The sequence below is a fragment of the Mustela lutreola genome, chromosome 2, assembly GCF_030435805.1.
Source record: "Mustela lutreola isolate mMusLut2 chromosome 2, mMusLut2.pri, whole genome shotgun sequence".
In the NCBI taxonomy this organism is placed as follows: domain Eukaryota; kingdom Metazoa; phylum Chordata; class Mammalia; order Carnivora; family Mustelidae; genus Mustela; species Mustela lutreola.
In genome coordinates, this window is record NC_081291.1 from 75,656,182 (window position 1) to 75,681,203 (window position 25,022).

At 44.2% G+C, this 25,022-nt stretch overlaps 1 protein-coding gene across 1 annotated transcript in view; it reads left to right on the forward strand.

Annotated features, from left to right (window-relative positions):
• Positions 1-25,022, forward strand: part of GASK1A (golgi associated kinase 1A) — a 57,663-nt gene that overhangs the window by 12,125 nt on the left and 20,516 nt on the right. The window lies entirely within an intron of this gene.

Below are 25,022 nucleotides of genomic sequence, written 5' to 3' on the forward strand. Positions count from 1 at the left end.
CCTTGCCTACGGCTTTCTGCCTTGTTTGTGAACACCTGGAAGACAGCAGCTTCCCCACAGTGTCCAGTGCAGATGCAGAGGATGAGCACAACAGGTGTTTTTTTTTTTTTTTAAAATAAAGATTTTATTTATTCATTTGACAGACAGAGATCACAAGTAGGCAGAGAGGCAGGCAGAGAGAGAGGGAAGCATTCTCCCCACTGAGCAGCGAGCCCGATGAGGGGCTTGATCCCAGGACCCTGGGCAGAGGCTTTAACCCACTGAGCCACCCCAGCGCCCCTGAAGAGGTGTTTTGACTGGCTGGTGTACTCTTGTAACTTATATTTAAATCTTTCCAGAGCTGTCCAATATAACTTTCCAAGATGATGAAAATACTCTATGTCGTGCTGTCCATCATAACAGCCACTACTCACAGGAGGTTCCTGAGCACTTGAAATGTGGCTAGTGGATCAGGAATGGAAATTTCAAATTGCCACTAATTTAAATATAAACGGTCACATGCGGACAGTGGTGCTTATATGGAATGGTACAGCTCTGGATCAAAAAGTACAAACCAAAGTGTTGATGGAACCTGGACCTTTGGCATAGTGAGTGGAGAAGCTGGATATGGTGGGGAAAGAAAAATGACTCTGTGTTTTCTCACATTTTGTTGAGCTGTGGTCAAAGAAATGTTTATCTTCTATGAAAAAACCATTATGCTAGTGAGATCCCAGAGGCAAATGTCTTTCCTCCTCAGCTTTGGGAAACAATAGGGAGTGTTGGGGCCTGTGGTCAACTGTAGAGAGCATGTCATTGAGAGAGAGCTGAACTCTCCTCGAGCCATGTGAGAACATGGGCCCAAGCTGTGGCTAGAACTTCTGGGTTTTTTTTTGCAGGAAGCCAGAAATCTGGATTTTTTATGCGAAATATCCTGGTTTTTAAAGATTGGCTTAAATTTATTAAAAATACTTCAGGCCAAGCAAAACACATCTGTAGGCCAGGTTTGGCCCGTGATCCCAGTTTACCAACTTTCCTCTAGGCCTTATCCTAGAGAAGTCCATACAACCTTAAGGCAAGAGTGAGGGGGACTCTTCCGTTCATGTCTTCATTAGCTCAGTTTCCCCTGTTATTACAGGTTTGGTCAGAAGAGGGGAAGAGTGTGTCTGGAAGACCAACCACCCCCTTTTCTCTGGGGTTGTGTCTTGTCCTCTGAGCGGCCAGGGAGTAGAATGTTCTGGAAGGCTGGAACAGAATGGTCCGGAGAGAAACTTGCTGTAGTTTTTAAGCAGCAAAACCTATTCCTCTCCCACCCCAGCCCCAGTCCTAGGCCTGAGAGCCAAATATATGGCTGTTAATACAAGGGCAGCCAGAGAAAATTTCCAACAAATGACAGGGTCTCCAAAATTCCATCTGGCCCGCGGTGTTCCTACACTGGTGCTCTTGTGAACTGGAACAAAATGGTAATTCAGTGGTGGGTATAGAAAGGGCTCCTGGGGCCAGCAGGGCTGCAAAAGCCCCAATGTACAATCAGTGTAGAGATGGCAGCAGCACAACCCGCAAGCCGGGAGGGAGAGATAAGGGACATATGCTTAACTCCCTCCTGTCTTAGGAGTAGGAGGCCCACCGATAGGGTCTGCATTCTCAGTGCAGATTCTGGGAGCCTGACTATGGAGGTAATCCCATGGGCCTTGCTAGAAAAATTTTAAGAATACTGATGCTCACTGAACGTAGCTGTGTCAGGCTCTGTTTCGAATGCTTTGCCTACAATGACTCGTATAACTCTTGCAGTACTTAGTGGAGTGTTTTTTTTTTTAATTTTTAATTTTTTATAAACATATATTTTTATCCCCAGGGGTACAGGTAGGTCTGTGAATCGCCAGGTTTACACACTTCACAGCACTCACCAAAGCACATACCCTCCCCAATGTCCATAACTCCACTCCCCTACTCCCAACCCCCCTCCCCCCAGCAACCCTCAGTTTGTTTTGTGAGATTAAGAGTCACTTATGGTTTGTCTCCCTCCCAATCCCATCTTGTTTCATTGATTCTTCTCCTTAGTGGAGTGTTTTTATTTTTATAAATGACAAGTCACATTCTCCCTCCCCCCGCCCCCAGAGGGTCACCATCACAAGGGTAGTGATTTGTCTGTTTTGTTCATGAGGTAGCTCTTCTGTCTGGAGGAGTGAGCGCTTGACTCAGGAATATCTGCTAAATGAGGCATGAATGCTCCACCTTACGAAGGAGGTACTATTCTTACTGCCATTGTACCGATGAGGACGTTGAGGCCCAAGTTCACACAGCAAAGACACACGGAGCTGGACTCAAGATCCAGGCAGCCTGACTCTGAGCCCACAGGTTACTCATGGGCCAGTGATGGTACTCAAGCCTGACAGGCTGCTGCCTCCCTCCGGGCCCAGAGATGAAGCTTGTCAAACAGCTTGGGGCCTAGAGAAAGGTTGTGGTGAGCAGATTTGTGCTGGGGGCTGATCCTGTGGTCAGGAGCTAAGTGGGGTTTTCAGGGGCCGTTTGGGTGTGCGGTGCTTAGTCCCTTACTTAGCCTATGCCTGTGGGCTGTGGCCATCCATACCGAGCTTTAGGACTTGTGGCTTCCCTGGAGAAGGTGTACAAACCCTGAGAAATGGTTTGTCTTGCTGGTGACAGAGAAGTGGCTCTGTCCCTAGAGCAGAGGCCTGTTGGCTACATGAGTTGGAAGCCTGTGTAGAACCACACATTCTACACTCCGTTCATTTGCTGAACAGTGAGTTGGAGCTGAGGTTGGAACTTGGGCTAGAATCCTGTCACCTCTGGGGCCGTGGTGAAGGGCCCTGTGATGGGCAACTGCATGAGCCAGTGTTCCTTACTTGGGGCAGGAAGCACAGAAGTTTTCCTTTCTGTAAGGGACAAAAACTCCCTCCACCCTCTGAGACCAATACCGTGGGTGACACTTGCAAGTCCCCTTGGGAAAACCACAGAAAGGTGGTTTTGTATGGGATCTTCAGAAATGGGAGAAACTTCAGATTGAAAAACAAAACATTCTCTTCCAAAAATATACCTCCCTCAGGCTTTTCATCCATGGGCTGCTCCGACCCTGACTGTGCCGACTCTTCCCTCTCCAGCTGAACTTCACATGACATTGGCTGTGGAAACCGCCTCCTAGCTGACATTTATTGAACATCTACTAGGAGACTGGAATCCTTGTAAGCATTTGACATTGTCTCATTTAATGGGCCTAACTGCCTTATAAGGCTGTGTCTTAGGTTGGCTTTTCCCAAAAGCAGACCTTGAGACAAGGATTCCAGCATGAGTAATTTTTTTGGAAGATGTCACTAGAAGACAGCAGCGGGAGGGGTTGGGGTGGGGTTGGTGGAATAGAAAGTGAGACCAAGAAGGCAGCTGATGCTAGCAGTGTGCTTGAAGGAGCAGCTTTCCCTGCAGGCTGGAGCTCATTCCTGCTGGGACCTTCCAGGGGACTATGCAGATCAAGCCTCAGAAGTGGCCTACCTGAGGTTGGTAAAGCAGATGGAACCTGTCCCCACTGGTTCCATGTCTGTCTGAGGTCAAGGGCTGGTGCTGGGGGTATTAACTTCCCAGCAGGCATATGCCAGCATCAAAGAGAACCTGAAGTCAGGGAGCCAAAGCCACCTGTGGGAGGAGATATGGGTTGGGGCACAAATAGCCCCACCCTAGTAGGTGGGTGTGTCTCTTTCCCCTGGTTTACAGGTGAGGAAATTGAAGCACATTCTTTTTTTTTTTTTTTTTAAGATTTTATTTATTTATTTGACAGAGAGAAATCACAAGTAGATGGAGAGGCAGGCAGAGAGAGAGAGGGAAGCCCAAGCTCCCTGCTGAGCAGAGACCCCGATGTGGGACTCAATCCCAGGACTCTGAGATCATGACCTGAGCCGAAGGCAGCGGCTTAACCCACTGAGCCACCCATGCGCCCCTTGAAGCACATTCTATATTAGTGGGTCACTACCAAATTGTTTTTTTAAGAGAAGGGAAAGGAAGAGAAGGAAAGAGAAGGGAGAGAGAAAACATGAGTCATTCCATCTGTTAAGGGTATCATTTCATGAAACTTTAACTTCAGTTACATACACACGCACACACATCGAGTCACAGTGTCAACTGCATTCCTGTGCATATTGGTCAAAAGAAAGTTTGAAAGCCAGCGGTTAAATGACATAGCTGCGGCAGTCTGGATTTGGTTAGAAGCAAAGAGGGTAAGTAACTCGCCCAGGATCACACAGCAAGTAGATAGTTCTGCTGGGATTTGAACCCAGATAGCCTGACTCTAGAGACTCTGTGCTAAACTTCTGCGCTGTTCGTTGACCACTTCTGAAGTCCTTTAAGCGGTTCACGTCATCTCCTGGCGGTTCAACTGTATGGGAGGATGCCAGTTGTCAGCAAAACTCTGTAGAAGGAAGACCTGGAAGAGCAAAATGTAAGGGGTCCCTACCCTACCCCAGGGCTGGCTGGATGAAGATCCAGCCTTGGACCATCCAAGGGACCTCAACCTCAGAACAAGAGGAGGCTGAAGGGGAAGAAGTTGGAGTGGGCGTGGGGCAGGGCAGGGACAGCAGGGCGGGCATGCTCCAAACCAGCCCTCCTGAAGGGGGTAATGGCTGGTACGTGGCGTCTAGGGGTTGGCTCTGCAGACAGAGACTCAGCCCAGTTTGTCCTTTGTTGTAGATCACTCTTCATGGGATAACAATAATGGCGGCGACCATCGTGGTGGTGGTGGTGCTGGTGGTGTTTTTTAAGATTTTATTATCTGTTTATTTGAAAGAGAGCAAGCCAAGGGTGGGGGGGCGCAACAGAGAGAGGGAGAAGCAGGCTCCCCGCTGAGCAGGAGCCTGAAGCAGGGCTCCATTCCAGGATCCTAGGATCATGACCTGAGTCCAGTGCAGACGCGTAACTGACTGAGCCACCCAGGCGCCCCCACAGCTACCGACTTTATAGAATTGCTATGTCCCTGCAACTTCTTTATGAGTTTTAAGCACATTAACTCATTAACACTCGCATCAATCCTGGGAAGTTGGTGCCATTATTTCTACCACTGTAGAAACAAGTGAAGAGCTAGGGTACCTGGCCTGGATGTCTCCCCCAGCTGGGCCTGAGGGCTGGTGTTATGGGCATGGCCCTATAGGGTAGCCCTTCTACTTAACGGCTCTTTCTCTCTACTGGTTCACTACACCTTGCCCGTCGTGACCTTTGTGCTAACCTGGGGTTTGCTGGTGCGAGTTTACCTGATACCAGCAATCTGGCCATGACTGGCACTTATGTGGTCTCTGTGGCCATTGATGGTGTCCAGATTTGTGGGGAGAGGACTCTTCCCTCAGTGTCAGCTTTCTCAGGATGCACAGTCAGGGAAAAACCTCTGGTTTCTTATCAGGTCCTGACTGCCACACCTATTTCATTTAACCCACTGGCTTTCAAATGTTGTACCGATGAGCTTAGTAATACATTTTGCATGACGACTAAATATGCGTGTGCGTGTAACTCAGATAAAGGTTTCACGAAATGATACTTACCTGTATGAGGTACAGGTACTTTTCTCTTTTATTCCTTTCCTTTCCTTAAAAAATCTGAGAGTGATCCAGTCACAGCTAACGGGTTTTCAACCCACAAGGTGACAATCTGACTGAACTCTCCCCTCATTTTCATAGAGCTGTTCTCCCTTCTTGAGCTTGGTTCATTTTCCTGGGAATGAGGCCATTTTGGAGTTTTGGAGGCAATGTGCCTGTTGTTGCATTTTCAAATCACTGCACCACCCTGCCAACATATATTCTACTTTCTGGGCTGAGCTGGGCACACTGGTGCTTCTCCATGGGCTGCTGTCCTCCCCAGCCCGCCAGCTCCAGGGTGAAGGTGCTCAGATGCCCCTGATCTTGACCAGGTGTCAGCCCCAAGGCTGCCTCCCTACTGTCTCAGCTGGGGTAGGCTTCAGGGGAGGAGGTGGTCTTTGACTCTTCGGGCTGTCTCCACTGACTGCCCACCTTGACACACACATTCAGATTCCCAAGGTAGGCGTGCTGGACATGGGCTTCTTAGAACCCTTGCTGCCCATGGTGGGAAGACATCTAAAAGGAGGCCCTGTGGCCGATCTCTGCAGCAGCCGAGGGAAGGGTTTGATTAGTTTCCTCTTGCTGCTGTCACAATCTATCACAAATTTGGTGACTGAAAACACCAATATGTTCTCCTACAGTTCTGGTCAGAAGTCTGAAATCAAAAAAAACAAAAAAACAAAACAACAACAACAACAAAAAGAAGTCTGAAATCAGTTTCACTGGGCTAAAGGCAAGGTGTCAGCAGGGCTGGTTCCTTCTGGAGGCTCTAGGAGAGAATACTTTTCCAGCTTCTAGTAGCCACTGCATCTCTTGGCTTGTGGTCCCTTCCTCTAACTTCAAATAGCATCACTCCAAACTGCTTCCCTCATCACTGCACCTTCTCTTGCAGTGAGATCTCCCTCTGCCTCCCTGTTAAAAAGACAATTGCCATTGTATATAGCATCCACCAAGCAATCCAGGATAGTCTCTCCATCTCAGGAGCCTTAACTTAATGACACCAGCAAAGTCCCTCTTTCTACATAAATTTCACAGCTTTGAGGGATTAGGTCCTAGATATCTTCAGAGGCCACAGGAATCATCCAGGCCCTGCTTTGAGCACCGTGAGTTACTGGCCCTCCTCAGTGAACCTAGTTCTGTGAGGTCAGGCTGGAGTTGTGTGCTCCTAAGGTTTTAGTCAGACCAGCATGACCTTCAAATGCTTCTCCACTCCCATCTAGTGAAACAAACAAATCAAGAGTTATCAATTACTTAAGAAATAACTACTGTGTTCGACCACATCCAACATTAGGTTTATAGCTCATCAATAAGTTCCTTTAGGGTCTGTGGAAGTACTGGGGGCTGCAGAATTTCATAATTGGGAGGAACTTAGAGCTCACATAAACCAAGGGTATCAAACTGGGGCCAAATCAGCTATTCTCCAGACTTGGCTTCTGATGCTAAAGGGAGAGAGGAAGGAGTCTGGGAATTCTCTCTATGCAGCTATGCATACAAGTCCATGAATTTCCATAACTCTATTTTGCATGTCAGAAGGTGAACATTGGTTTAACCCTTTGCATCTCTTTTGAAACATTCATCTGTAACACTTCCAGTAGGTAGATGAGCTTCAGCTTATCTGGTTCTTAGGAGTCCAGATAGGAAAAGCACATTAATACTTTGTAAATTCTAAACAAACAAACAAACAAAAGAAAACCAAGTTTGTAAATTCTACTCCTACTACTTTTGTTGTTTTACGCTGCTCCTCCCATGAGATTAACCATATCATTGTACAAAAGTGGCTGGGGTTATGGACAATTTAGTTTTTAGTTGTACTGGGGGGCAAGATGGATCATGGAGGACACTGAAGACTACTTTCTTCTACTTCCTAGTTTTGCCTTTTTTACATTTTCTTTTTTATGTTTTCTTGAAGACGAGATTTTCATTCTTTTGGGCCTCCATAGCACCACAGTGCACCCGTAGAGGTACCCACTGGATGTCTATCTTGGGAGGCAAATGGAATTTACCTCCCATTTCCCTGCCTGGGCGAATTCTCTCCTTGGCGCTTCTTCCCCTTTTCCACCTCTGCCGCTCCCCTGTGCACCAGATACACCATTCCAGATGCCCTAGTATGGGTAACACCCAGCACCAGATCTTCACTTTGGGAGAACTCTAACGAGAGCACTGACATTATGGGACTAGTCCAGAAAGCCTGCCCTGGGTCCTATATAGAAAGAAGGAGCACTTCATGACATAGAAGAAAAGAAGAACTCTTCTGGCTTCTTCTCTTGGTGGAACTTGGTGATACATAGTCCAGAATAAGAAATCATCCTTCTAACACTCAGTGCAACTTAATCCAAACAGCATGTGGTCACATCCAGCCTGGAATGGGTTTGGCCCAGCCAGACCAGGGCAAGAGGCCAGAACACAGGAAAAGGAGCCAAATGTTATGAAATATTCCTCTGTGCTCAGAGGGCTCACAAAGGCCTTAACAAGAATGTGGACAGGGATGCAGTTCTTGCTTATTTATTCCTGAACACAAAGCAGAAGATGGGGAAATGTTGATTGGCTTGATCCCTTTCAAAAGTGAAGAACTAAGATTCAAGGTTGGGGGGTGGCTATAGCTACTGACTTCCAGGAACACCTAATTTTGCCAAGAACCTCAGTAAGGAATTGCAGGAAGTGAGGAAGGTAGGGGTGAGGGTGGGGGCGGGTGAGCTTCTGGAGGTATAACTAGAGCACTGGCAGTGGACATCTCTGAGGCAACAATGCATGTACTTTAAAAATTTTGTGTGATGAAGGGAAGGCAATTAAACTCTTTGGAGAAAGAATTTCTGAGAGATAGGGAGACTTCTGCTCACTGGATGCTTGACTCCCTTCTTTTTCTTTTTTTTTTTAGGATAATTTTCTTCTTATTATTATGTTATGTTAGTCACCATAGAGTATGTCATTAGTTTTTGATGTACTGTTCCATGTTTCATTGTTTGCATATAACACCCAGTGCTCCATGCCATACGTGCCCTCCTTAATACCCATCATGGGCTCACTCATCCCCCCAGCCCTCTCCCCCTAAAACCCTCAGTTTGTTTCCTGGAGTCCACAGTCTCTCATGGTTCATCTCCCCCTCTGATTTCCCTCCCTTCATTTTTCCCTTCCTGTGCTCCACAAGTAAGTGAAACCATATGATAATTGACTTTCTCTTCTTGACTTATTTCACTCAGCATAATCTCCTCCAGTCCCGTCCACGTTGATACAAAAGTTGGGTATTCATCCTTCCTGATGGCTGAGTAATATTCCATTGTATAAATGGACCACATCTTTATCCATTTGTCTGTTGAAGGGCATCCTGGGTCTTTCCACAGTTTGGCTGTTGCAGACATTGCTGCTATGAACATTGGGGTGCATATCACCCTTCTTTTCACTATATCTATATCTTTGGGGGTAAATACTAAGTAGTGCAATTGCTGGGTCATAGGGTAGCTCCATCTTTAATTTTTTGAGGACTCTCCACACCATTTTCCAAAGTAGCTGCACCAACTTGCATTCCCTCCAATAGTGTAAGGGGGCTCCCCTTTCTCCACATCCTCTCCAACATTTGTTGTTTCTTTGCCTTGTCAATGTTTGCCATTCTAACTGGTGTAAGGTGGAATCTCAATGTGGTTTTGATTAGAATTTCCCTGATGGCTAATGATGATGCACGTTTTTTCAGGTGTCTATTAGCCATTTGTATGTCTTCTTTGGACAAGTGTCTATTCATGTCTTTTGCCCATTTTTTGACTTATTTTTTGTGGGGGTGTTGAGTTTGAGAAGTTCTTTAATCTTGGACAGCAGCCCATTGTTTGTAGTGTCAATATCTTCTCCCATTCTGTGGGTTGCCTCTTTGTTCTGTTGATTGTTTCCTTTGCTGTGCAGAAGCTTTTTATCTTAATGAAATCCCTTCTTCCCTTACCATGGGGGATCCAGGGATGACGCCTGCTGCCTCTCCCCTCTCCCATCCCCTTTCCCACCTGAATTGTGTTCCCTACTGCCCTTGATGTAGCTCCCTGACCTCCTTTTCTCTTGTTACACATACCCTCCTTTCCCTTTTGGATTCTTTTTACTACTAGAAACTTTGCTGATTAGAAATCTGGTGTTAATTATAACTAATCTCCTTCTAAATGTTAATAGAGCTAGGTATGTTGATCAAGACTTAGTTTTTTCCTAATTTGCTCTATTAGAATCTAACCTTCCTCTGAACTATAATTGTTATGCTTGCCTTTGGGTTTGTTGGTGCCTTTTATCCTTTAGTATAACACTTCTCAAATGCTGTAGACTCCTGAGGTTTCAAGGATCTGTGCCTCAGTTTAGATCTGAGCCATTCAGAGTGGTAGCCACCAGCCACATACTGAAACGTGGCTGGTCTGAGCTGTGATGTGCTGTATGTGTGAAATACACACTGGATTTCAAAGACTGATTACAAAAAATCTAAAATATCTCAATAATTGTTACATGAATGATGTTGAATTGATACTGCTGTGGATATATTTGGCCAAATAAAAAATATTATTAAAGTCCATTTCACCTAGATTTTTCCCCTTTTTAAAATGTGGCCTCTAGAATATATAAAATTTCATATGTAGTCAGCATTATATTCTTATTAGTCAGTGCTGAGTTAGATAAACAGTGGCTCAGATCAGAACCTCATTCTTCAGTTCTTTTATCCTTAATAGTCAAGCTCAACAATTCCCCATTTCTTGCTTCCTGACCTTTGTTCTGATTTTTGTTTCTGGACATTTGGGGACTATAGGTATTCATTAGGCTCTGATTTTCTCATTCTAATGTACCTGGACTTTATTTGATTCATTTATTTCTGAGAAGAGTCTCTAAACTGCTGACCTCAATTTTGATGATTCTCCTAATTTACAAAAGAAAATATTTTATTTGGTCCCATATCCCCTTCAAATCATCTTTAGCACATTGTGGTTACCTACAATGCATTTTTTAAAAATAACATATGAGCACAAACTCCGATTACTTTTTTCCAGAGTCATTTGGTGTATGAGGAAGCAGACTGTTTCTAAGTTAAAAGTCTGCAAAGTAGGGCTCACTGGCCTCAGAGGTAACCTAGACAATCCACTGGGTTACAGTATAAAAAAAGATATTAGAACTTCCTCTTTTTTAAAAAAAATATTTGATTTATTTATTTGACAGAGATAGAGATCACAAGTAGGCAGATAATCAGGCAGAAAGAGAGGGGGAAGCAACCTCCCTGCTGAGCAGAGAGCCCGATGTGGGGCTCGATCCCAGGACCCTGAGATCATGACCTGAGCTAAAGGCAGCGGCTTAATCCACTGAGATTGTATTTATTTGAGAGAGAGAGTGAGAGAGAGAGCACAAGAAGTAGGGAGGGTCAGAGGGAGAAGCAGACTCCCTGGTGAATGGGAAGCCAGATTTAGGGCTCCATCCTGGGACTCTGATCCTGGGACTCCAGGATCATGACCTGAGCTGCAGTCAGACTCTTAATGGACTGAGCCACTCTGTCACCCTTAGAACTGTTTATATTTGTTTTACCCAATCTTTTTCTAACTCTTTGTTTCTTGTTCATGTTTTCTAATGAACATATTCATTTATAATAATTTGTAAATATTGGGAAAGATGAGGTGTAAGTATTAGAGGGATGTGCTCAAAATTTTTACTAGTAAGGGTATGTCATCAAAAAATTTTGAGACTACTGGTTCATAGAAGGTAATTTTCCCTCCTTGTGTAAATTGACTCCCACCACTGTGTTAGTTACTCTTTTGAATATATGCAATTCATTCATTCATTCATTCATTCACTCACTCCTTCATTATTAAGGATCTACTAGGTTGTCGTTGCTTTGCTGACATTTACCTGACCTCTGGGAGCCTGTATTTGGAATCTATTGTTTTCCTGCCTGCCTCGTGGCTGGAAGAAGTTTCAGCAACCTTGGGGGTACAAGAATGAGTGATGGCGGCCTTTTTCTTGGGCTTGCCAAGATAGCTTTTAGGACTTAGCATGTCTTCACTGAGGATGTCTCTAGATTTAACATTCTTCTCCTTATTGTTTTTAAAACTTGTATTTTCGGGGGCTCTTCTCCCTGATTCAGTTCTCTTCCTAGACTGAGAACCATCACTTTTTAAGACTTCTCTGGTCTTCATTCCCATCTCATGCACTAGTTATTGCCATTTGTTGAACCAGGAAGTTTCTGTCCCATCACAAGGTGACCACATCCCTGAAGTTAGACTATGGAAGCTACACAGCAGAACCTGGCCAGACATTCATGGAATCATTTGCTTGGGGTAAATGAGATTAAAATCTGAGCCTCAGGAGAATTTCAAATTACCCCCTGCCATGAACTTCAGTCTCCATCTCTGCCATAAATCCCCCAAATCCAATAGCTGTAAGTGCTTTTACCTCTTCAAAATACATCCCTTCAGATGTGCCAAGGAGAGCATTTACTTGGGCAGGTTAAGGAGGGGTGGGGGGAGGGGAATGAAAAGAGATTTTCATTTTCAAGAAGGATTTTTCTCCTTCCTTAAGAACCCATTGTGCAGACCACCATTTGCAAGAGTAAGCTGGCTTCTTGGATATAACACCCTTTATGGTCCAACAGCACATCACATGGTCCCTTTGCCATGTTTAGCCCCTCCCAAAACTCACCTTGATCTCTCAAGGCTTCCTTCATCATTCTGTGGTAGAGTGAAAAAGTACGTGGGCTTTGGGAAAAATTCAAATCCTGCCTGCCACTGACCAGCTTTGTGACCTTGAGTAAGGTACCTTTCTAAATCCCTCTCAATGCTATACAATAACTATAGTTGTAGAAATTGTCATCTTAGTACATACATCGTGGGGTTTTGAGACTGCCTGCCTAGCACATGCTATGTGCTTGGTAAGTAAGTGGCTATTATTAATAAAGATCTGCTCTATCCATCTCTTAAGTCAGGTGTGTTCAATTTCCTGGCTAAAGTCTTTTATTTTTTTACTTGAAATGTAGTTGACACACAGTGTTACATTAGTTTTAGGTGTACAACATTGTGATTCAACAAGTTTATACTTTATGCTTTACTCACCACAAGTCTATTCCTGGCTTCTCTCTCTCTCTTTTTTTTTATTTTATAGATTTTATTATTTATTTGACAAAGAGAGATCACAAGTAGGCAGAGAGGCAGGCAGAGAGAGAGGAGGAAGCAGGCTCCCTGCTGAGCAGAGAGCCCGATGTGGGACTCCATCCCAGGATCCTGAGATCATGACCTGAGCCGAAGGCAGCGGCTTAACCCACTGAGCCACCCAGGCGCCCTTCTGGCTTCTCTCTTAAGGACGCTTGAGCTGAAAGGAACTTGGGTACCATCTGGTTCTGGAAGGAGCAGGAGGCATAGCAACCTGTCTGGCTTTGAGATCAAAGCCCTAGACCTAATTTGAGGATAACAGATCATAAGAAACTGCTTCTGAAGTTACCTCTCAAATATGCCCAGATTTGACTGGGTCAAATGGCAGGATTCTCTCATTGCTCTTCTTTTATTTAATGAAGTAGGATATGAGAGAAAACAGTTATTTTCATTTTGAAAGAAAAATAAATGTAGCCCCCAAACACTTTTTTTTCCCTCGTTGCAAAAAAGGCTGCCACCTACCCTTGACCTCATGCAAGCTCCATTTTCCAGATGAACTGAGCAGTCCCAAAGAGGTAAGCCTCCTTTGAAGGCAGGGCCTCTCCTTGAGACCCAAGTGCAGTCTTTTGCCATCAGGGCTGGAGCAAGGACTTGAGGTGGCAGCCCCTTCCCAGGGTCCTGGAGCCAGACTGTCTGGGTTCATGTCTTTGTTCTGTCCTTACATTCTCTGTGCTTTGTTTCTCTTACCTTTAAAACTTAATAATAATACTAATACCTATCTTATAAGACTGGCATATAGATTAAATGAGTTAAGAGAAGTAAAATTCTTCAAACAGTCCTAAGTACACTGTATAAGTGTGTGTGTGTATATATATATATATATACATATATATATATATACTTTATATAGTGAACACTGAATAAGTGTTAGTTATTGTTCATATGTGTGTGTGTGTGTGTGTGTGTGTTTATTTTCCCTGGAAATTGTCTGGGTTAGAAATTACAGGGGCAAAAGTCCTTTCTTGTCTTGGGGTTGCTAACATGGAAGGAAAAATCACAACTCTCCAATGAAGCTGAGCAAGGGGGCCTGGCTAGGTGGTGGCTTGGGAGACAGGCAGCCTGGGATTCTGCCCACAGTGGAACAAACAGCTCCAACCTCCTGAGACCCAACAGATCTTACTGGGAGAGGGACACTGTGTGCCTGGAAGTTACAATGGGCTGTGACTGTTGCCTTTGCCCCCAGGCATATGTTAGACAAATTTTCCTTGCCTGGAGCCTGACTCTGGGTTCAGCCAAGGAAAGCAGAGATTGACCAGGTCTAGCATGCAGTGTTGCTCCCAGGACTGACATGTGGTTTTAATCCAGCCCTCTGAAAATATGCTTATGTATTCCCTTTCATGCGAGTCATGGTTTTGTTATGAAAATTATTTAACTGATCTTTAAAAAATGGAACAGAAACTCTGAGTTCAAAATCTCTGCCAGCCTGAGAGTCTGAGTAGTAATGAATCCATGATCAGCCAGTGCGGATTATTCAGTTTAAAAGAGAGCAGAAGGGGGCGCCTGGGTGGCTCAGTGGGTTGGGCCTCTGCCCTCGGCTCAGGTCATGATCCCAGGGTCCTGGGACCAAGCCCCGCTTCGGGCTCTCTCTCCGTGGGGAGCCTGCTTCTCCCTCTCTCTCTGCCTGCCTCTCTGCCTACTTGTGATCTCTGTCAAATAAATAAATAAAATCTTTTTAAAAATAAAAATAAAAATAAAAGAGAGCAGAGGTCGGGGGACAGAATGGAAGGGCCTTTGACATCTTCAGTGATGACTCCAGAACCAAGGCCAAACCTAGGTTTTGTTACACACACACACACACATCACATGGCTTCCCTCTGCCCATTCTCCTACCCAGAGAACTCCCACCAAGAAACACTTTACAAATGCTCTATAATTTTCTCTGATTTTTTTTTTTTAATTTTCTCTGATTTGATGGGGAGAGGAACCTGTGACCTCTGTCTTCTCTCCACCTCCCCTGCCCAGCATGTTATCCCATTATTCATGGCACGTTAGTGGAGGTCCAGGGTTTTGTCATCTCTTTCTGACACCTGGGAATTGAGAAAAGATGGCTATGCCTCTGTTTCTGCCACTTGGTTCCTGCTCAGCAGCCAGTGGGAATCTCAGAGCAGGGCATTCTGGGAAGTGATCTGGGGAAGGGAGAGCTAGAGCCCAAAATTCAGTCCTGGCTGGATTTTCCCGAAATAGAAGAGCATTTCTTCCCCTGTGACCCTTTAGAAATGAAAAAAAGGTCTCCTGCTGGCTGTTATAATACAAACTGTATTCGAGTCCTTTCCTCCAAGTGTCCTTGTTTCTAAAACTGTCTCGGTACAAAGGCCACCAGGTTTGTTTTGGAATTCTTCAAAAGGGGCCTTTTCAAAAGACCTCTCTGATTTCCATTTAACTGAAATTTCTCTCAATGCCATCTACCCAGTTTATAAAAGTAACTTGTTCATGGGATATATTTGTGACCAGAGCCCTCTATTATTATCTTCATCATAGCCTAAGCCCATCTGTAATGACAGCACTATGCCCTTATTAGTCAAGGGAAGGACACTGTATTTCATTACTAAACTGCCTTTCTGTTATCTGACCAAGGGCACACACTAAGCCCAACAGAAACTACCATAGGATCTGTATTAATTTAGTTCTGCTGTAATAATGCTGCATAATAAACAACCTCCCAATCTAAATGGCTTTATGATATTCACCAATGTCTGTGTAGGGTGGCCCAGTGGGCGTAGCCGGTTTGGATGCAGTCCAGGGATTGGATTCAGGTCCCTTCCAGGTGCCTCACCTGGGGCATATGCCTCTGGTGGTGGAGGACGAGCATGCAAGGAGGCAAGTCAAACCATACAAAGCACCTTCAAAGCCTCTGGTAGGATGTGGCCTATGTGATGTCCACAAACATTCCATTGGCAGAAGCACATCACGTGGCTAAGATCAGAGACAGTGGGTGGGGAGGTATTCTCTGTCTTCAGTGAAGCCATGGCAAGGCAAGGAAGAAGGAAGAATAGTGAACAAGTAATACCACCTGACCCTGTCCTTCACTTCTTGTTGAACAGCAGTCTCCCACCCTCTATGCAGGCAGTGATAGGGAGTTTGGTGGCGGCTCCTGTCCCCAGCCCAGCCCAGGTCCCCAGGTTCTCAGTGGGCTGGGCTCTTTTCAACTCTCTCGGCTTTCCTTTCCACGGTGGCTAGGGAACCCAAACCCCAGTCCTGTCAAAATCTCGGTCTTTTCCTTTAGTTCCTGCACAGATTTCCTTTCTGGCTCCTACCCTTTCTCTCCTCACCTTCCAACTTACTTCTAGGCCCAGTGATTCCTTCCTGTGCCATCCTTGATATCTTTGGATGGAACCTCTGTAGGACAAGACCTCCCCCACTGCCAAGGTGGCCATTTCTTAGCTTACACTTGTAGTTCTATGATGAAAGAGTTTCTCATTCTTGAGAAACTTGAGCTCTATTCCCAAATATCCTATTTTTTACTCTGATATTACAATATGCCCAATGCAAGAAGGGGGAGGGGATTTTTCAGATCCCAAAAAGGTAAAGGTAGCTTAAAAAGAGGAGGCAGAAACATTGATCCCACTACTCATCTAAATGTACCAAACCATGTGGTAGACACTCCCCGTATTTTGACTCATTTGCTTCTTATGGCAATCCTTGGAGGAGGGAATTACCTCATTCTCCCCCATTTTATGACCGAGGAAATGAGCCAGAGAGGTTGTGTAACTTGCCCATGGTCACACAGCTCAAAAGAGCAGAAGCTGATCTAGAACTCAGCTATGTTTTCCTCAAATGCCCTTTCTCTCTAGCTACCCCCTTTTTCAGTCCTCTTCCTCTGCAGCTGTGGGTGGATGTGACTGCCAGGCCAGTGGGTATTTTCTTTGAGAATTAAGAGGAAGGAGGGCGTCTTGGAGAAAGGGTGGATGTGGGGGTTGAGGAGGGCAGGAGAAAGCGAGCAGCTGGAGAAATAGTGAAGGTCACACCAGTCCTCTTTCAACGCAGGGCGGGAAAGATAGTGTGTGTGTGTTGGCTGGGAGTTCTGGGGCGGGTTCAGCTGGCAAACGTGAAGCGATGGGGTCTGTTGGGTCCCATCCCCAACTTTCTAGTATATCATGCATCATTCCCCTTTCCCCTTCTCTGATGTCCTCTTTGTTATTCAGCTGAATATTTCTCTTCAGAGGATGTTTTTTCAATTTGATCAAAGCTGCTATTCTTTTCCCAAAGCTTTACTTGGGTGGCCCTGTGCGGACATCTGCCCATGACTGTTTTGAACCTTTCTCTCTCTGCACAACTGCACAATTGCCAACTTTCTCCAGGTTGTCTGAAGCCAAGTAAGACCGAGAAGAGGATCAAAACAGTCTGTCTTCTTCAAACATGTTTGAAAAGATGATTTATTTTTCCTTAGTGGTATCCAAAAGTTAGAGAATACAGATTACAAATCCAACATGAAAACATATTTTTCTTTTTAGAAGGAAAAAAAAACACCCAACCAGGTTTCTTTTCCTATAGCCATTTCTCTTTATAGTTTTAATTCAAAATATTGGTATTCTTGCCAGCTGTGGGACCCTGGGCAATTGTTAGCACTCTGGACCTTTCTGTTCTCTCAGCTGTAAAGCAGGAAGGAAATCATTTCTATTTCCCTTGTATGCGTGAGGATTTAATGAGATAATAACTGATATACGATGAAGTTAATATCAATAAGGAGTGGGACCCAACGACTTCATCTCCTGGTGTCTTCTGTACAGAAATGCTCAGTTTCCCCCCAGAGATGCATGTTCTCTGTGTTCCATGCAGCACTGTTTGCTGTAATAAAAATTCTCCCTGTAGAGGAATGGTTAAAGAAATTATGGAATATTCACATTGTGAACTATTAAGCAATAATTAAGTAACTCTATATAGACAAATAGGGAAAAAGCTTCAGGACATCTTATTATGTCCAACAAGCAAGTTGTGGAATGGTCCTCTTTTTTATGCTAAAAGTAATTACCATGTGTAGTAGATGAAAAAGTAATCCCCCAAAAGACATCCATGTATTAATCCCTGAAACCTATGGATGTTACCTTATTTGGAAAAAAACGGTCTTTGAATATCTAAGTTAAGGATCTTGAGATGGGCTGCTTTCCTGGATTGTCCACAAGTGAGCCCTAAATGCCATCATGCGTGTTCTTATAAGAGGGAGACAAAGAGAGTTCTGATGCACATAGGCATTGGGGCACCTGGGGGGCTCATTAGGTTAAGCATCTGCCTTCAGCTCAGGTCATGATTCCAGGGTTCTGGGATCAAGCCCCAAGTCAGGTTCCCTGCTCAGTGGAGAGTCTGCTTCTCCCTTTGTCCCTCCTACCACTCATGCTCTCTCTCTCTCAAATAAATAAATAAAATCTTAAAAAATAGAGACACCTGGGTAGTTCAGTCATTAAGCCAGGGCCTTCAGCTCAGGTCATGATCCCAGGGTCCTGGGATGGAGCCCTGCTCACCAGGAAGCCTGCTTTTGCCTCTCCCATTCCTCCTGCTTGTACTCCCTCTCTCACTATGTCTCTGTCAAATAAACAAAAAAATCTTTCAAAAAAATCTTTAAATAAATAAATAAATAAATATATTCCTTAACTTAAACAGTTTAAAAAAAAAAAAAAAAAAAAAAAGGAGGCATAGTGACCACAGATTGCGGCCTCCAGTCAAGGAATGCCAGCAGCCACCAGAGCTGGAAGATTGCCCCTAGAGCCTCCACAGGGAGCTGGTACCTTGATTTTGGCTTAGTGAAACTGATATTGAACATATTTTTGTTATTTTAAGCCATCAGGTCTGTGGATGTTTATTATGGCAGTCACAGGCAATTACTGCTTCATGACAGGCCTGCGTGTCTTAATGCAAAGGAAAGAAACAGGCTGACAAAGATGCATATCCAAATTATGACTGTGGTTCCCTCCAGAGAGGGGAAAAGATTTCACATTCTGTTTGATTTTCTTAACATTATTTGGGTTTTTCACTGTGCTTATTAATGCATGTAGTGTGTGTGTGTGTGTGTGTGTCTGTCTGTCTGTCTGCCTATCTATCTTTTAAATAGTAATAAAGACCAAATTAAAAATCTATCTAATCAGGACAAAATTTAGAATTTCACTTCAGGAGACAAGAGGTAAAGACATCTTATGAGGTGACAAGAATCATCTGTTTTACAGAAAAGAGGCTCATTTCCCTGCCTCTCAGATTTGTCCCTCTGAAGGATAGTCACTGAGCATTTATCCACTGACTTTTGTCCCCTTTGGGCTGAGGGTTGTCACCAAGGATATTAACTTGCCCTGTGCCTCCCTGCAGAGCAGGCAAGAAAGTAAAGTGAATCAGGCACTTGAGTGGGAAGCTGGAAGTGTGCAAGGGGACTGTCCACTGTGGGGGCTGCTGGAATCTGTTGGTGTCCAAGAGGACCACAACGTGGGACACCAAAAGCATCTTCTACAGAGAGGAAGTTCCTGGAGCCCCAAACAGGGAAGAACCCCAGAATCGAAGGTGCCCTTCTTGCCAGCAGACTTGCAGTGCCCTAGGCCATGGAATGGTATTTGTCCCTCTTTGAAAACCCCTCTTATCTTGAGGACTCATTTCATATGGAGCTTCTTGTGTGACAGACACTGTGATAGTCCCAAGACATAACAGCAAGGGAGCCAGAGTCCCACCTGTGTGGATCAACAGGCTTTAAATGATCAAATAGAGTAGTGAAAGGCTGTGCTCAGGGAGGAGCAGCATGTTATGGGAGCACATAGCTAGGGCATCCGGCCCATGGAGGGGCTTCCCGGGGAGGACCTAAAGAACGAGAATGGGGAGAGAGGGATGTTCCAGACAGAGGAAACAGCATGTGTGAAGTGGAGATAGAGAGGGTCTGGCGCTGATCAGGAATTCAAAGAAGTTGAGCAAGGCTCAAGCACTTCAGGCATTTAGACTTTCTCCAAAGAGGCTTTGAGGGATATGATCAAGTGTGTGGAGAGTGGAATGTAGAGGAGCAGGAGTGGAGGGAGAGACCAATTAGGTGTCCTAATAAAGAAGGGGGTGCCTCAGCCCAGGTAGACACAGAGTGGCCAATGAGAAATGAACTGATGCCAGAGATATGTAGGAGGAAAAATTGCAAGACTTGGATGTATGGGCCAGAGGGAAAGTTGGAATGGAGATCAGGCCCAGATTTTTGGCTTGGATATCTGGGTGGATGGCACTACCTTTCAGCAGATTGGAAACAGGAAGAGCACTTTAGTGCCACTTCCAGTCAGCGATGGGAGAAGAATTAGGCACAAACAAGTCAGCTGCAAGAGACTGGGAGCAGGGGACAACAGTCAGTCGTGACTGCTGCCGCGAGCAACTCCACAGTCTCACTTTTATTGGATAGAAACAATAGCCAACAGAAGGACTGATGAAGGTCAAACGTTAGTCACGTCTTGCAGACAAGCAAGGAGGAGGACAGAGTTTATAGTTAACCAAGCACATTCAAAGGACTCCTCTAAACAACGGGCGCTTCTGGGAAGAGAAAGGAGCGATAACAGAAAAGGGAAGCAGGCGGTTTTCGCTCCACCCTGAGCTGACCGGGGGTTCCCGGGTGCTCGGCTTCTCTGAAGCAGGTGGCGTTCCGCCCTGGGCGGGCCAGGCGTTCCCGGCTGCCCAGCTTCTGTGAAGGGGCGGCCTTCCGCCCTGAGCGAGCCGGGCATCCCCAGCTGCCCAGCTTCACGGTCGTACATCGTCCTTCTCCCCAAAGACCTGTTGCCAGTATATGTATTTCTTAAGGCCATATCTAAATGTGCTTGGCAACTAGTAAAATCCTCCAGGGATTACAGTTTAGGTAACTAGTAAAATCCTCCAGGGATTACAGTTTAGGTAACTAGTAAAATCCTCCAGGGGTTACAGTTTAAGTAACAAATTGTTCCGAGGGACAGCAGCACTTTAGAGGTGGGGGGAGATGGTAGAAATCACATGAAGTAGGGAACATCTGGTTGACCTAGTGATCCCTTCCCCTCTCTGTGACTCTGAGAAATCCCACTGTGATAGGTGGGCCACCTCTCTTCCTGCTCCATGACACTCTTGAAGGGTGGTCTCTTGGGGGTGGTAAATGGCCAGTGTACCTGGGGGCTGCAGTCCATTTCCACAAGGCTAGTGATTCGATCCTGTGAACATGTACAGAGGGAGCCAAACTCTTGGACTTCGCAGAGCTGTTTGGGTGCTGTGGCTCCGGACCACAGAAGTTGGAAGAAGTTGGTTGTTCTGAGGCCTGGCCCAGTCACTGCATTCTGTGAGGGCATATTACTTTTTTCTTAAAAATGTGCCACTAAGGCCTGTTACTATGAACATAAACTCTGCATTCTTGCCACTGTCTCCTGGAAACCATCCGAAAGCAGCAAAGAGAATGGAAGACAAAATGCACATTTCTTTTTCCTTTTTTTGAAGCAGAGGAGAGGATACATGAAGAACCTGCTCACAAGCCAGATTTGCAGGAAGTGCTCTGGTCACGATTTCAAATTCAGCTCAGGCTCCCTATAGGAGCCTCTTTCAACTGACTCATCCAACTCATGAAAGGAATTCAACCTCCATATAGAGACACTGTGAGAAAAAAAGGGAACAATGAATAGCAAAGTTTATGAACAGATTAAGGTCACCCTGAAATAGGTGAAAATTTTGAGCAACCGCTTCATTATCAATTTTTAAAGCTTAATGGAAAAATGCCCTCTATGAAGAAGCATTACAAAGAGAAATGCAAGAACTCAAGAAAAAATGGTAAGACAGTAAGATAGCAGGAAGAAGTGAAATATGAGCTGGAAAGAAATAGGAGAAAATAGAAATTAATAGGAATTTGGTAGAAATTAAAAAGTACACAAGGATGAATGAATATTGGGGAAAGCACAATCAGCTAAATAGAATATAGGAATAAGAAAAATGAACAAACGGAAATGAAAATGGTTAGAAAGGAAAGAGAGAAGATGAAAGATAAACACAGGACAGACAAAGGAGGTCCGACACATATGTAATTAGAGAGCCTAAAAAAATAAAAATAAAAATAAAATAGTGGAGTGGAAAACATTTAATATTTAGTCTAAGAAAACTTCGGTGAAATAAAACATCTAAATCTACCTTTTCTAACAAGGTATATTACGCCCAGCAAAACTGACTTAGGAAAGTCAACACTGAGATATGTTCTGTTAACACAGGGACTTCAAAGTAAACAAAAGATCACCTCACACCTGTCAGAATGGCTCTTATCAAAAAGACAAGAGATAACAAGTGTTGGCACGATGTGAGGAAGAGGGAACCCTTGTGCACTGAGGTTCCTCAGAAAACTACAAGATAGAACTATCAGATGCTCCATCAATCCCACTTGGATGTATTTATCCGAGGGACTTGAAATCAGTGTCTTGCTAATGTAAATTACAGTTTTTCTCTCTAGGACACTTACCAAAATAATGCAACTTTTTTGGTGGGAAGAGAGATTGTCCTGTGACTTCTACCCATTTCCTGAGGCCTGTGGAAATAAACCTTTATGTACTTAAAGTTATACAGAAAATAGAATAAAATTAATACCAAACTTGGAAAAAAAAATTATTTTTATTAACATATAATGTATTGTTAGCCCCCAGGGTACGGGTCTGTGAATCTCCAGGTTTACACATTTCACAGCACTCACCATAGCACATACTCTCCCCAATGTCCATAACCCCACCCCCTCTCCCTACCCCCCACCCTCCAGCAACCCTCAGTTTATTTTGTGAGATTAAGAGTCTCTTATGGTTTGCCTCCCTCCTGATCCCATCTTGTTTCATTTATTCTTTTCCTACCCCCCAACCCCCCACGGTGCATCTCAGCTTCCTCATATCAGGAAGATCATATGATAATTGTCTTTTCTCTGATTGACTTATCTCGCTCCACATAATACCCTCTAGTTCCATCCACGTCATTGCAAATGGCAAGATGAAATCAGTGTCTTGAAGAGACATCTCTACTTCTATGCTCATTGCAGCATTATTCAAAATAGCCAGGATTTGGAAACAACCTGTGTCCACTGATCGATGAATGGGTAAAGAAAATGTATACATACGCAACACAGTATTATTCGGCCATAAAAAAGAGAGAGAGAGAGAAGGAAATCCTGCCATTTGTGACAACATGGATAAACTGGGAGGGCATTAGGCAAGTGAAATAAAGCAAGTGGAGAAATACTATATGGTACTAGATGAAAATGATGAAGTCCCAGAACCTAAGTCAGGTTCGGTGGGGTGAGGAAGTTCGGAGCCGACGACTAAAGAAAGAATTCTTAAGACGTCATTGGTGCAAAATGGTGGTTTATTAAAGCACGGGGACAGGGCCCGTGGGCAGGCAGAGATGCGGCCGCCCCGGGTTGTTAGGAGTGGTTGGTTATATACACAGGAGTTGGGTAAGTGAGGACAAAGGGGTGTTCAGAAGGGCTATTGGGGCAAAGAATACTATCAGGATATTGAAGGCTTAGTTGCTATCAAGTAAAGACAATTGGAAGTCTGGTGGAATGTTACATTCCTGCTATCAAGCATCCTTGTTAATGAGATTTAGGTTTAGATGAAATTTAACTTTATTTACTTTTCCTTCTACCTCCACCTCCTTCGGTTTTTCATGGAGGGGAGGGTGACATTAGGGCTTGAGGAACTGAGTTCTGTGTCTTTGGAAATTGGGCTATTGATAAGGTAACTTCTTTGTTGTAATCTCAAGGACATTTGCAAACCAAGGGAGACTCCTATCGTGCAGGATTGTGATCTCAGCAAGTTAACTATTTATCATTTTATGGCAGTCAGGGGTGCCTGAGCAATGCTACACCTATGGAGGGGAGCGGATGAAGGGGGTGGGGGTTGCAAGGCGCCAGCTCTTGCTTTGTCCTCAGCCAGCCTCCTGCTCCCTCATCAGAATCATTTGTATGTGGAATCTAAAAAAAAAAAGAAAGAAAGAAAGAAAAAGAAAGAAAGAAAGAAAGGAAGGAAGGAAGAAAGAAAAGAAAGAGTAGAACGGTGGTTGCCAGGGCCTGGGAGGGGGCAAGGGGAATGGGCAGACATTTGTCAAAAAATACAGAGAGTTTATTAGGTGAGTAAGTTCTGAGGATCTAATGACGGCAGTTGACTGTAGTTAAGAATACCGTATTGTACACTTGAAATTTGTAGAGAGTAAATCTTAAGCATTTTCAACACCCACCCACAAAGGCAACTAGGTGAAGTGATGGGTGTGCTTCAAAACTTGATTGTGGTGATCATTTCACAATGTATATGCAGATCAAATCATCCCATTCTATACTTCAAATATATGCAGTTTTATCTGTAAATCGCACTTCAACAAAGCTGGAAAAAAATGTAAAGAAAAAGAAAGAATTCTTACAGCAACCAGGCAGGATGAACAGTTGCCTCTGTTCAGTGGAGCAGGACCCACAAGCTATTCAGAGAAACTGGGCCAAAATATTTTCTTTCTAGCCAAACTTTCCTTCGGGTGTGAATGCTGCAGAAAAATAGTTTTGGGAAGGCAGGAACTCAGAGAATTTTGTTCCCATGAGCACTTCTTGAGGAAATTATGGATTTGGGGCTTCTGTCAACCAAGAAATAATGAAAAACTAGGGCAAAAGGGACAAGAGTATGAAAAGAATGTACTTCACTAAAACCTGAACAAATGCGAGTATTGGACAAAAGGGATAGAATGTACAAGTTTTATATTCTAGCAACATAAAAATGATACAAGTATACCAATTTGGAAGGGGAATCAGGGAGGAAGAATAAACACACTATTCATTAATAAGAGTAGAGAACCAAAGAATATCCTTGAAAGACACCAAATATAGTAGAAATGTAGGCATATTTACTTGTACAAAGGCAAACATTAAAATGATAGTGCAGGTGGTTAATATTGAATAGCAGAAGAATGGTAGGGGGCGTGGAAGAGGAAAGGTGCTAATTTTATGATTGTTCTTATAGGGATTTAAAGTGACTGTTTAAAGAGCTAGACAACCAAGGGCATACAAGCAGCAAAGTATACACCACAAAACAAAATAAAGGTAACTGAAAACAGAGTGAAAGAATTCCAAATTATAAATAGAAAAACTATGCCGTAAAGTTTAATGACAAACAGACTAAACACGTCTAGCATATCAAGTAACATAAATGGGCTAAACCTATCTAGGAAAGAACACAGAGCTGTTCTGGTGGGAACGTGTTTGTACATATACATATGTGTCTGCGTATATATGTGTATGCATTTGTGTGTATGTGGCGGGGGAGGGGGAGATACAGAGCACACAAAAGTCCTCTCCTAAACCTTTACTCCACCATAGACCATGAAGGAACCCTCTAGATAGGTTTGAAAACCATTGTTCGAGCGCATCTCCAGCAAG